We start from the raw sequence: 11,277 nt of genomic DNA on the forward strand, positions 1-11,277 counted from the left end.
TTTATCATAACTTATGTTACCATTCTAAAAAAATCTTTTTAGACCTTAAACAACGTAAGCATTTATGTTTCTCAGTCTTAAAAACTTTATATCTCTTATGTAAATTTCTTTTTTAAAATTTGCTATCAAGGAAAACTATACTATTGTCTTCAATCCCCATCAGAGACCCAAGAAGGATATAATATTACCTGAGTAAACAGGAAGTGCAGAGCAAGCAACTTCCAAAACTATAGAAATGACAGAAACAGCTGGTGGCCTACCCTCTCAGCTAACAGCTTTGAAAATGAAGCAGAATTTTGAGGAAACTTTTAACAGAGTCATTCTGAGAGGTTAGATCACTGAACTACTTGCCTTCATTGGCATCTGGTTCTTTTTTTCTGAAAACACACACACTTTTTAAAGATAACATGTATCTGCATTAATGCAAGTATGGAATGTGTGGTGTATACAAGTCAGCTAAAGATGATTTTTTTTTCTATGTTTGAAGCAGGTAAAAAGCATCTATTAACTTTATAAGTCTATATAACCAAGTCTCTATCCTTGCCATATGAAGGACATCATGTAATAAGTCATGAGGACTCTGTAGCCAGCAAGATTTATGTCTCATCCAGTCTCAGAGCTGTTCACCATGTCAGGGGATCAACATTTATGTCACCTGTCCTATAGTCTTTCTTGTTTTTTTCCCCTTGTGTATGTAGCCAAGATCCTCAGGAGGTCTTCCCCAGTCAAATCTGATCTTTATTAATTTTGAAGAGAACCATAACTTTTTGTTTCATGTGGAAACAAAGGTATAACCTCTCCCTCAATGCAACATATTTTCTGACTTCCATTTTGAAGTTCGGACATTCTTAAAATATATAGGTTGGTTTAATTTAGCAGTTTCCATAGTCCAGTGTCTCAGTAGCTATTGTTTTTTGTTCATTAGCATTCAAAAAAAAAAAAACCAAAATGAACAAAGCATATATAAGGTCCAAATATTGCTTTACTCTCTTTAAAGACTATTTTATTTTTAAACTTTTTTATGACTGCCTGTACCCATTTTCTTTTCTTTCTTAAGCACCTAAGCACCTTTTTAAGCATTCTGTACCTTTTTATAGAGTTTGTGTGTGTGTGTGTGTGTGTGTGTGTGTGTGTGTGTGTGTGTGTGTGTCTGGACCTGGCTTTACTGCATGCCTGTAGCATAGTCTGACTGTGTAAGATATTTTAAACTGTTAGGCAGTGGTTAGGCCCTCCATTGTATGGCTCTAGCTGCTGGCTCTGTCCCCTCTCTGTTCCCCTAGAGCCTAGCTAGCCTCATGCCAGTGGAAGTCTCATTTACCACCATAGTTCTGGGAAGTGGTTGAGTACACTTTCCAGAGTCCCCGTTAGGGCCCTCAGAGAGGGCCAGGCAGCATCTGCGCCTATGCCAGCTGGCATGACTTCTCTGTCTGTGTGATTGTGCCCCAGGTTGGGTGCATTTGTAATTGGATTTTTCTTTGGGGCTCCAGCTCACAAATAATGACTCAGAGATGACTTATTAATTATGAAAGATCAGCCTGTAGCTTAGGCTTATTCTTAACTAGCTCTTATAACTTAAATTAACCCATTTATATTAATCTATGTCCTGTCACGTGATGTTACCTCTTCCATCTTATACCTCCTGTGTCCGTGTCTACTGGCGACTCCCTGTGCACCTAGATTCCTTCCCTCTCTCCCTAGAAATCCCGCCTACACCTCCTGCTTAGCTGTTGGCTGTTCAGCTTTTTATTACACCAATCATAACAAATACTTCACACAGTGTGCAAATATTCCACAACAGTATTATGCATAGTTTTACCTTAATATTCTGTCGTTATGAATGCAAGGTATGTTGTAGGCACTAGTGGAGGGCAGTGAACCGAAGTTCTTATAACTTTTTTTTTTTTTTTTTTTTTTTGAGATATGGTCTCATTTAGGCCAAGCTGGCCTCAGACTCACTGTGTAACAAGTAGCTCTCACTGTTGCTGGGAATGTTCTTGATTTCTGACCTGTCTGCCTCCACCTCCTGAGTGCCAGGACTGCAAGCTGTGTTCACACCCTGTTTATGAGGTACTGGGTACAGAACCTAGGACTTCTAGGTCAGCCCTTCACCAACTGAGCCACATCCCAGCCCTTGCAGGCACTTCAGAAGGTGGCTAACACAGGAATTGCTTATCTTGATGCCTCTTATATAAGTTTTGCAAGGAGAGAAAGAACAGGGGAGATTGGTTGATAATGTCACCTTTGCTGTCCAGTTATTTTATTAAGTAATCCACGTTAAAATGGTAGTTGGAAAGCTTTGGTGATATCTAATAAGTTTATAAGTTAAAAAAAAAAAAGAAAAGAAAAAAAGGAGTAAGTGCCACTTTACTAGGTATTGTTTAAGCATGCTCTTGTGAGTTTGTTTGGTGAAAATATAATTTTGTGTCTTTATTAACTTAGCAATTTTAACAGCTTTATTTGAAACATACTCCATTTTACCTACGTACAATTCACCTGTTTGGTATGTTCAGTTCTGTGATTCATATTCACTAAAGGTGTCACCATTGTCTATTTTTAGAATATCTTTATCATGCCCTGCCCATTTGGACAGCATACTGTCAGCAGTCGAGGCAAGGGCACTTTCTTGCCCATTGGCTAACTTGCCATGAGGAAAGTAAACTCCATAAGGAGGTTCTTCGATGCCCATCATCTTCTCTGAAGTAGATTGGTGCTGCCAGGAGCAGACATGTCTCATAGTCATAAATAAAAGAATTTATGTTATTAAAACATTTTAAATGCCCTATTCTGTAGATCTCTGAAGTGTTTGAAGACTACCTGTCTAAAATATATCTGTTTGACCTTGAAAACATACCTAACATGACTATAGGTTTGATTGTAATAGGTGACTAACTACTAACCTACATTTCTTTATATCCTAATTAGTTGGTAATAACTTTCAAGGACTAAAAAACTGCATTACATTGTTAAATGAGTTGTATAGGTACAATACCTTGAGCAAGATTAGAAACCTATGTATAGTATGTTCTAACAAAAATAATCTCAATTTTGTATCAATATACAAAATTTGTATACAATATACAAAAATCTAAGCCAATGTAAAATATTTAAAACTAGTAGTTGCTTTTTAAAAGTAGACTCAATTATCTACCGTTTTATGTTATTCATATTCTTCCTTTTTTCTTTTCAGAATAGATTCCATAGTCTACCCTTTTATTCTATCACCTCTGTATCTTTTTTAGAGTAGATTTCAATAATCTACCTTTTTATCCTACCATTTCTATATAATACATTTATATATCAGTGAGCAGCACTCTTCTATGGCCTCTACATCAGTTCCTGCCTCCAGATTCCTGCCTTGCTTTAATTCCTGCCCTCATTGCTTTTGATGATGAATCATTGTATGGAAGTGTGAGTGAAGTAAGCCCTTTCCTCCCCAACTTGCTGTTGATTATGGTGTTTCATCACCACAGTAGTGACCCTGAGACAGTTTCTCTGCACGTGATCTCTCATCACCACATCTGTCCTCACTCACCAATGACCCTACCTACCCAGGTGTCTCCCTGGTGCCCCTTGAACACTTCCTCAAACGGATCTGCCCTCAGCACATTCCTATATTCCTCTGTGCTTGCTCTCACAGGGTTGACCCACACCACTTTGTCCACCAGGCTGCACTTATTGGCATTCTGGCCTGCCTCATGGGGACCTGCCCTTCACCTTGACGTAAATCCTCTTTAAGGAAAAACCCCTCCCTTCTTCCTCTTCCCCCTTCCTCCCTTTCCTCGCGCATGAGGTGTGCACACCTCCGCTTTCCCTGGTTCCCTCCCTTTCTCTTTCTTCTCTCTTGCTCTTTCCCTTTCTCTCCCTCTCTATCTCTCTCTAATTTATCTTACAACAAATTTCCGTGTGGATACATGGGGTGTGAGTAACTTTGCACTGTGCCAAGTCGCTGCTGCATGTGGTGTCTTCCTCACCCACTGGGGCACCTTGGTCCAACCCACCAAGACCTCCCACGCGAGAGCTCTATCATGACAGCTCCTCCCACTCGGCTCCTCCCACCACTCCGTAGTCTCATGTGGGTTTGCTCATCCTTTGCTTTGAGGACATGCTTTGTACTCTGGCCCATGGTGCTTCCTTCTGCAGCTATTCATGTCACGTGAGCTCCAGCATTCAACACTAGACCACCTTCCTTAGGCTGCCAGCTCTGGCACTATTTGGAGGGCAGGTTTGGTCTCAGATTCGTCTCATAGGTTACCACACCCACCATTCTAGAGCATTCTCACTTGGTTTTTTACACCAGACCCTGGGCCTCCCCGTTGTGTAGAGGATCTCACCCCATTTTGGATTTATAACTGCCACACTGCTCACTCCAGGGAGGCCCTCTCATCCTGCTCTTAGCTCTCACAACTCATGGCAGGCTGCTCCCCAAGATGGACCCCTCCCCTCTCTGGGTCTGACCTGCCCCAGGCTGCCTAGTTCCAAGATTTCCCAACTTGCTCAGGTTCTGCGCCTCTGTGCAGGTCCTTAGGAAGAATTGTTCAGAAGGAAAAAGGAAGGGTAATGCCCATGATATTGTATACAAAATAGGAAGTCTGAGAAAGGAGAGGTGGGGAGGGAGGGGGTGGCAAAATGTGTTTTTCAAGAGAAACGGCATGTGCAAACAAGTCAGATGTGACTATAGCCCTTGTGCTGCCCTGGCAAAGGGAGTGTTGGACAGGCGAGCTGAGGCCTGCCCCGCAGCCGTCCTAATGCCCTGCCTCTGAGGAGTTGAAAGTCATTGCTTGCTGGACACTTGTTTCGGTGGGTGTTCACATCCCAAAGAGGATGTGTGGAGTCGGCAGGGAGAGACGGGGAGACAATCTGAGGCTGAATCAGGATGGCTGCCAGCAGCGTTTATTGAAAAAATAATACACCTTCTCTACTCTAGAGTTGCACATAGGATTAAATGGGAGAAAAGGCGCCAGTGGGCTTGAGATCAGGCCTTGAGGAATCTAGCATTGACCTTGACAATAGGCCCCAGTCATATATTAATGGAAGGGCCATAAATTCCTCCTGCCAGAGATTAGGAGAACTTTCCTCAACAAGCCCCTGAGGGAATGGAGACCCTTATCCAAATGTCTGACCTTGGGAAAAGGACTTCTGGAGCACAGACACTATACTACAATTTAAGATCAGTTTTCATTCCTCAGGAGTCTGAGCACCGAGCTGTCCCTAATTGTGTTTCTCTATATCGTAGTTTTACTGTATGGGTCTGTTCCCCTCGTACACTCCCATAAGGGAGGGTCCTGATGTCCTACTCTTTTCCCATTACACTGAACCATTCTGATTTCTCTGTACTTATTAACTGAACTCTTGTCCTTAATGGCCCCAGGCTATGGATCTGAATTGTAGGCATTTCATCCTTGGGATCAGGTGTAAATCTCTAACTTTCCTGTTTTTGGTGTAATTAGGAGGGCACAATGGTATTCCTGGTTCCTTGACGGTGGGTTTCTTTTTCCCCAAAGAGTTATTGATAGATTCACAACATGACCCCACTGTTGGGCATGTCCGGTGGACCTAGACACTTCTGCCTAGCCAGTTCCAGGTCAAAATAGACATTTCCGGGTCAAAACGTCTCACATGACCAGGACCCTATGGCTTTGAATGGTTGCGTAAAGCGTGCAACACAACCATGTGATCTACGCACATGCATGGAGTAGCCACATGAACCTGTGTACTCATGCGTGATGCAGCCTTTATAAGCCAGCGCCATATTCCCGGCTTCCTTCTTTATGCACGTGTCCTTTCAACAGGCCTGAGCACATCTGTCTGTCTCTCTCTCTCTTATCTTAATAAAACTCTTGTTAGTGGATTCTGTCGTGTTTCGTGACATTTCCTCGCAGGGTAAGAGCGCCGCCAAATAACTAACATCTGGTGTCATGACTAAGCGGGTGCTTCTGGGCGCTCTGTGCCTGGAAACCCGTAACTGGGCACACTGCTCCACACAAACCGGGTACTCTGCTCCGTAAGCAACAGACCACTGTCCATTCGCCTGGCCGCACACAACACCACTTCTCTGATTGGTGAGTCCCCCACTTTTTGGATAGTGTAAACAGTTTGCTGAATCTGTGAGAACGACCGTTGAGCATCTGCATCTCACTGAGTATTCTTGAAACTGGGGGAACCCAGCCACGGTCTTTATTGGCTATGGTCCACCCCTATCGCAGGCCTAAATTTCTAGCCATCTCCCACGTCTGCAGCCTGAGATATTCCTCGAGGTTGGACCACCGCTGTTGGGTGTGTCCTGGGGGCTGTGTGAGGGCGACACGTTCTTCCGGCTTGACGAAGTGGTAGATGCTGTCGGGATTCCCGGGGAATCCTTGCCTCATGCAGGGAGGGGGCCCTGCTTTTCTGCTGACAATCCGTCTAGCAGCCTGTGCCCGGTATCCGTCCTTGGCCTTGGGGACACCTGGGGCCTTGGCTCCGGATCACATTTGTTTTTTTTATTTTTTATTTTTTTTTATTTTTCTGCCTCTCTGCTGCAGACATGGGAAATAAGGCTTCCAACCCTATTAGTCCTTTCTCTCCCTTAGGCTGTCTTCTTGAAGCTTTAAAACCTCTCAGCTTAATGCCTTACTTAAAGATTCCTAAGCTGATCCATCTCTGTACTAAGAGATAGCCCAAATATGCTTTAGAAAATAACAAAAAATGGCCGCCGAGCAGCTCCTTAGATCCCATTATTTTACGGGAGTTATCTAATTTCTGCCCTGTATCTTTAATGGGAAGGGATCTTCTAGCTAAGGTAGGAGCGTCCATTTCTTTCGCTCCACACATTCGCCTCATCCCAGACATGCCAGCAGCTCCTCTCCTTCTCCTAGCCACTCACTCCACTGACTCTAACAGTTCTTTTCCCCTGCTAGCCTCTCAGGCAGACCCAAAAGTCTGGGATACCCAAAACCCTTCTATCGCTAGACACCATCAGCCTGTCACTATCCAGCTACAAGACCCTACCAGATATATCACCCAAGCTCAGTACCCTCTCTCACTCCAGAGCCTAAGAGGACTTAAGCCTATCATTTCTGACCTTCTCAGGAAAAAGCTGCTCTGCCTAACCTCTTCACCTTTTAACACCCCCATACTTGCAGTTAAAAAGCCTAAGGGAACCTACTGCCTGGTTCAAGACCTCTGGCTCATTAACTCTGCAGTGGTCCCCCTCCATCCTGTAGTGCCTAACCCTTATACTCTCCTGTCCACTATCCCTTCAGGAACTTCTCAGTTCGAGATCTCAAAGACACCTTCTTTTCTATTCCTCTCAGTTCTCAGTATCAAAATATCTTTGCTTTCACCTGGACTGACCCTGACACTCACCGGTCCACACAGCTGACCTGGACTGTTCTGCCTCAGGGATTCAGAGACAGTCCACACCTATTTGGTCAGGCTCTGGCCTCTGACGTGCTTTCTCTGTCTCTCCTTGGCTCTAAACTAATACAGTATGTAGATGATATTTTACTCTGTAGCCCGTCCTTACAGGTTAGCCAAACTAACACCTCTGCTCTCCTAAATTTCTTATCCAGCTGAGGTTACAGGGTCTCTCCTTCTAAAGTTCAGCTGTCAACTCCCCAGGTCACCTATTTGGGTTTATCCATTACTCCAACCCACAAGGCAATTACTGTAGACAGAAAGCGTCTAATCCAGTCTCTTACAGTCCCTTCTACTAAACAGGAGATCCTGTTTTTTGTCTTTCCTAGGAATAACTGGCTTCCTACAGTCTTGGGTTCCATCTTTTTTCTCTCCTTGCTCGTCCCTTATACGAGGCAGCTCAGGGCTCACCATATGAGCCCCTCCTTCATCCTGTCACTAAACCTTTCCAAAAGCTCCAGCGGGCTCTTCTTCAGGCTCCAGTGATCCATCTCCCAGACTTAACCTGTCCCTTCTCCCTTTATGTAGCAGAGAAAGAAGGATTTGCCCTGGGAACTCTAGGGCATCAGCTGGGACCCTCCTTTACACCTATAGCCTATCTGTCAAAGAAGTTAGACCTTACCAGTCAGGGCTGGGCACCTTGCATCCATGCCTTAGCAGCTGCAGAGCTCCTTATTCGGGAATCAAAGAAGCTAAGCTTTGGGTCAGTCATCACTGTCTTCTCTCACCATAATCTGTCCCATCTCTTAGCTTATAAAGGCTTACAAACTTTACCTCCTTCCCGGGTTCTTTCTCTCCAGGTGGCATTACTAGAGGATGCCACACTTACTTTCCGGACTTGTCCACCTCTTAATATTTCAATCCTCCTCCCTCAACCTAATGCTGACTATTCTCCTTCTCATTCCTGCACTGAAACCTTAGAGGAACTGTTACCTCACCCTTCACACATACAGGAGGGCACATTGCCTCAGGCTTCGTATACCTGGTACACAGATGGCAGCTCCTTTTTATATGAAGGGACCCTTAAAGCTGGTTATGCCACAGTGTCAGATACTGAGATAATTAGAGGCACAGGCATTACCCACACATACCACTAACCAACAGGCTGAGCTGATAGCTCTCACCCATGCCTTCCAATTGGCACAGGGACAATCTCTAAATGTTTACATAGACTCCAAACATGCTTTTCATATCCTCCTGTCCCACACTGCTATTTGGAGGGAGCGTGGCCTTCTCACAGCAAAAGGGGGATCCATATCTAACTCAGGCCAAATAATGGCCATGCTGGAGGCTTCCCACCTCCCCAAGGCTATAGGAATTGTCCACTGCCGGTCTTATCAGACTGATAGCTCCATCATCTCTAGGGGAAACAACCAGGCTGGCCAGGCAGCCAGGACAGCGGCCCTTCAGGGCCAAGTCTCACTTCACCCACCACAGGGAATCCATACAGTACAGCCTACACCCTCACAGGGAACTCCAGACACTAGACAAATTCTTTCCTATTTACACCAGCTCTTTCATCCTAGTAATCTTGCTCTGTCTCAATTCGTAAAAGCTCACCATCAGCCCACCTCTGAGGATTTACAGTTCTTAAGAACTATTACTGCCTCTTGTGAGATCTGCCAAAAAACAGATCCCAATACCAAGTACAGGAGTCAGCCTTTTCCCACCCACCAGGCTAGAGGTTCCCTTCCAGGGACTGACTGGCAGCTCCATTTTACCCATATGCCCACTGTCAGGAAAGTTAAATAACTCTTCGTGATGGTAGACTCATTTTCAAATTGGGTGGAGCCATATCCGGTTTCTAATAAGTGGGCTCAGACAGTTGCAGACCTTCTTCTCTGAGAAATTATTCCTCGGTTTGGGGTTCCTGCTTCTCTTCAGTCTGACAATGGCCCGGAGTTCATCTCTCAGATTTCTCAGACACTAGCTAAGGCTCTTAACATTCCTTGGCATTTTCATATCCCATACCGCTCTCAATCCTTAGGAAAGGTGGAGCATACCAACCGGTCTTTAAAAACTATTCTTACTAAGATGTCACAGGAACTTCACCTTGACTGGGTAAGATTATTGCCTCTAGCTCTTCTCAGGCTCAGGACTCTTCCTAAAAAGCCTCTTTCAATCTCTCCGTTTGAACTAATGTATGGAAGGCCAGTTCTAACACCAGGTCTTTCATCCAACCCTCCAACTGTTTCTGATAGCCTGTTAACTCCCCTTTTATGTCACCTAAGGTCTATCCTATGGAGCTTCACAGACTGTTCATTACCTCAGCCATGTGACAATAATTGTCCACCTCCAATACACATTGGGGATCAGCTTCTTCTCTTCCCTCCAGGCCAACACCCTTCACCCCTTTCCCCTAAGTGGCAGGAACCCTTCAAGGTAATTCTTGTAACCCCCACAGCTGCTAAACTCGAGGGCTTTCCTCACTAGGTCCACCTGTCTCATCTAAAACCTTTTTATCTCACCTCTATCCCAGAAAAATCACTCTTCATATACAGTGAAACAAACAGGGCCTTGTACTCTCAAGCTCCAGAGGGCATCAGGATCCACTGCCTTGTCACCAATTCCAGAGGAATAAGGTATCACCCCTTCCTTTCCCAACCAGGGCCACACAGAGCTGGAGGCAAAAAGGACCATCAAAAATATCCAGGAGGTAAGGAATAACATAATACAACAATCTATCATTGTTCAATACTCAGCAACTGATCACCTGCGTTTCCTAAATGCTGAACTAATGAAGGAAACAGGTGCCTTAAATAAACTACCTCTAATAAGGCTTGTCTCAGATAAAAATTAAGCAGAGTACTAAGGCCAGATCTACCTCAGATAAATGTCACATGTCTCCATTTGGGCAGGCCAGATCTACCTCAGATAAATGTCAACTCCAAAAATAAAACAATAATGATTCTTTTTTCTCTAAGCTTTTTCTATGTCACCAGTATCTTGTCAGACAAAAGGTTCCCAGCCACAGCACGAAGGATGGACAGCTGCAGAACAAGGGGACAGCAGAACTTCATTCCAGGACCCCCACCATCATCCCAGGACTTCACAAGCTGCCCTTCCCATTTCCCCCAAGAGCCAACTGATGCCCACTGTTCAGCCGGAAGCAGTCTTTGAGAGAAACTTTGCCCCATACCCACTCAACCACAATTTTTCTTTTTTAAAAAAGAAGAGTCGGGGATGTAGCCATAGTTGGGCATGTCCGGTGGACCTAGACACTTCTGCTTAGCCAGTTCCAGGTCAAAATAGCCATTTCTGGGTCAAAACGTCTCACATAACCAGGACCCTGTGGCTTTGCATGGTTGTGTAAAGCACGCAACACAACCACGTTGCACATGCATGGAGTAGCCACATGAACCTGTGTACACATGCGTGATGCAGCCTTTATAAGCCAGCGCCATATTCCCGGCTTCCTTCTTTATGCACGTGTCCTTTCAACAGGTCTGAGCACACCTGTCTCTCTCTCTTATCTTAGTAAAACTCTTGTTAGTGGATTCTGTCGTGTTTCATGACATTTCCTCGCAGAGTAAGAGCGCCGCCAAATAACTAACAGTTATTTTGTTTAAAGAGGCTGCCATTGTACACATTTTCATCCTTTACCAAAGCCCACAAAAAATTTCCCAAAGGAAAAGGCATTAATAGTGAGATCATTAAAAATGAAAGTAAAAGGGTGATGGAGCCAGGTGGTGGTGGCGCATTAATCCCAGTGCTCAGGAGGCAGAAGCAGGTGGATCTTGGTATGCCCAGATTGCAGGGACCCCCAGAAGACCACCACAGAGATAATAAGATTATATATAGTCTTGTTTGTGTCTGAGCCAATGTAACACCTAATATAGTTCAGAAAAGAATCTGTAGATAGCAACTGTTATACACATTAGA

Source organism: Peromyscus leucopus, chromosome 2, assembly GCF_004664715.2.
Source record: "Peromyscus leucopus breed LL Stock chromosome 2, UCI_PerLeu_2.1, whole genome shotgun sequence".
In the NCBI taxonomy this organism is placed as follows: Eukaryota; Metazoa; Chordata; class Mammalia; order Rodentia; family Cricetidae; genus Peromyscus; species Peromyscus leucopus.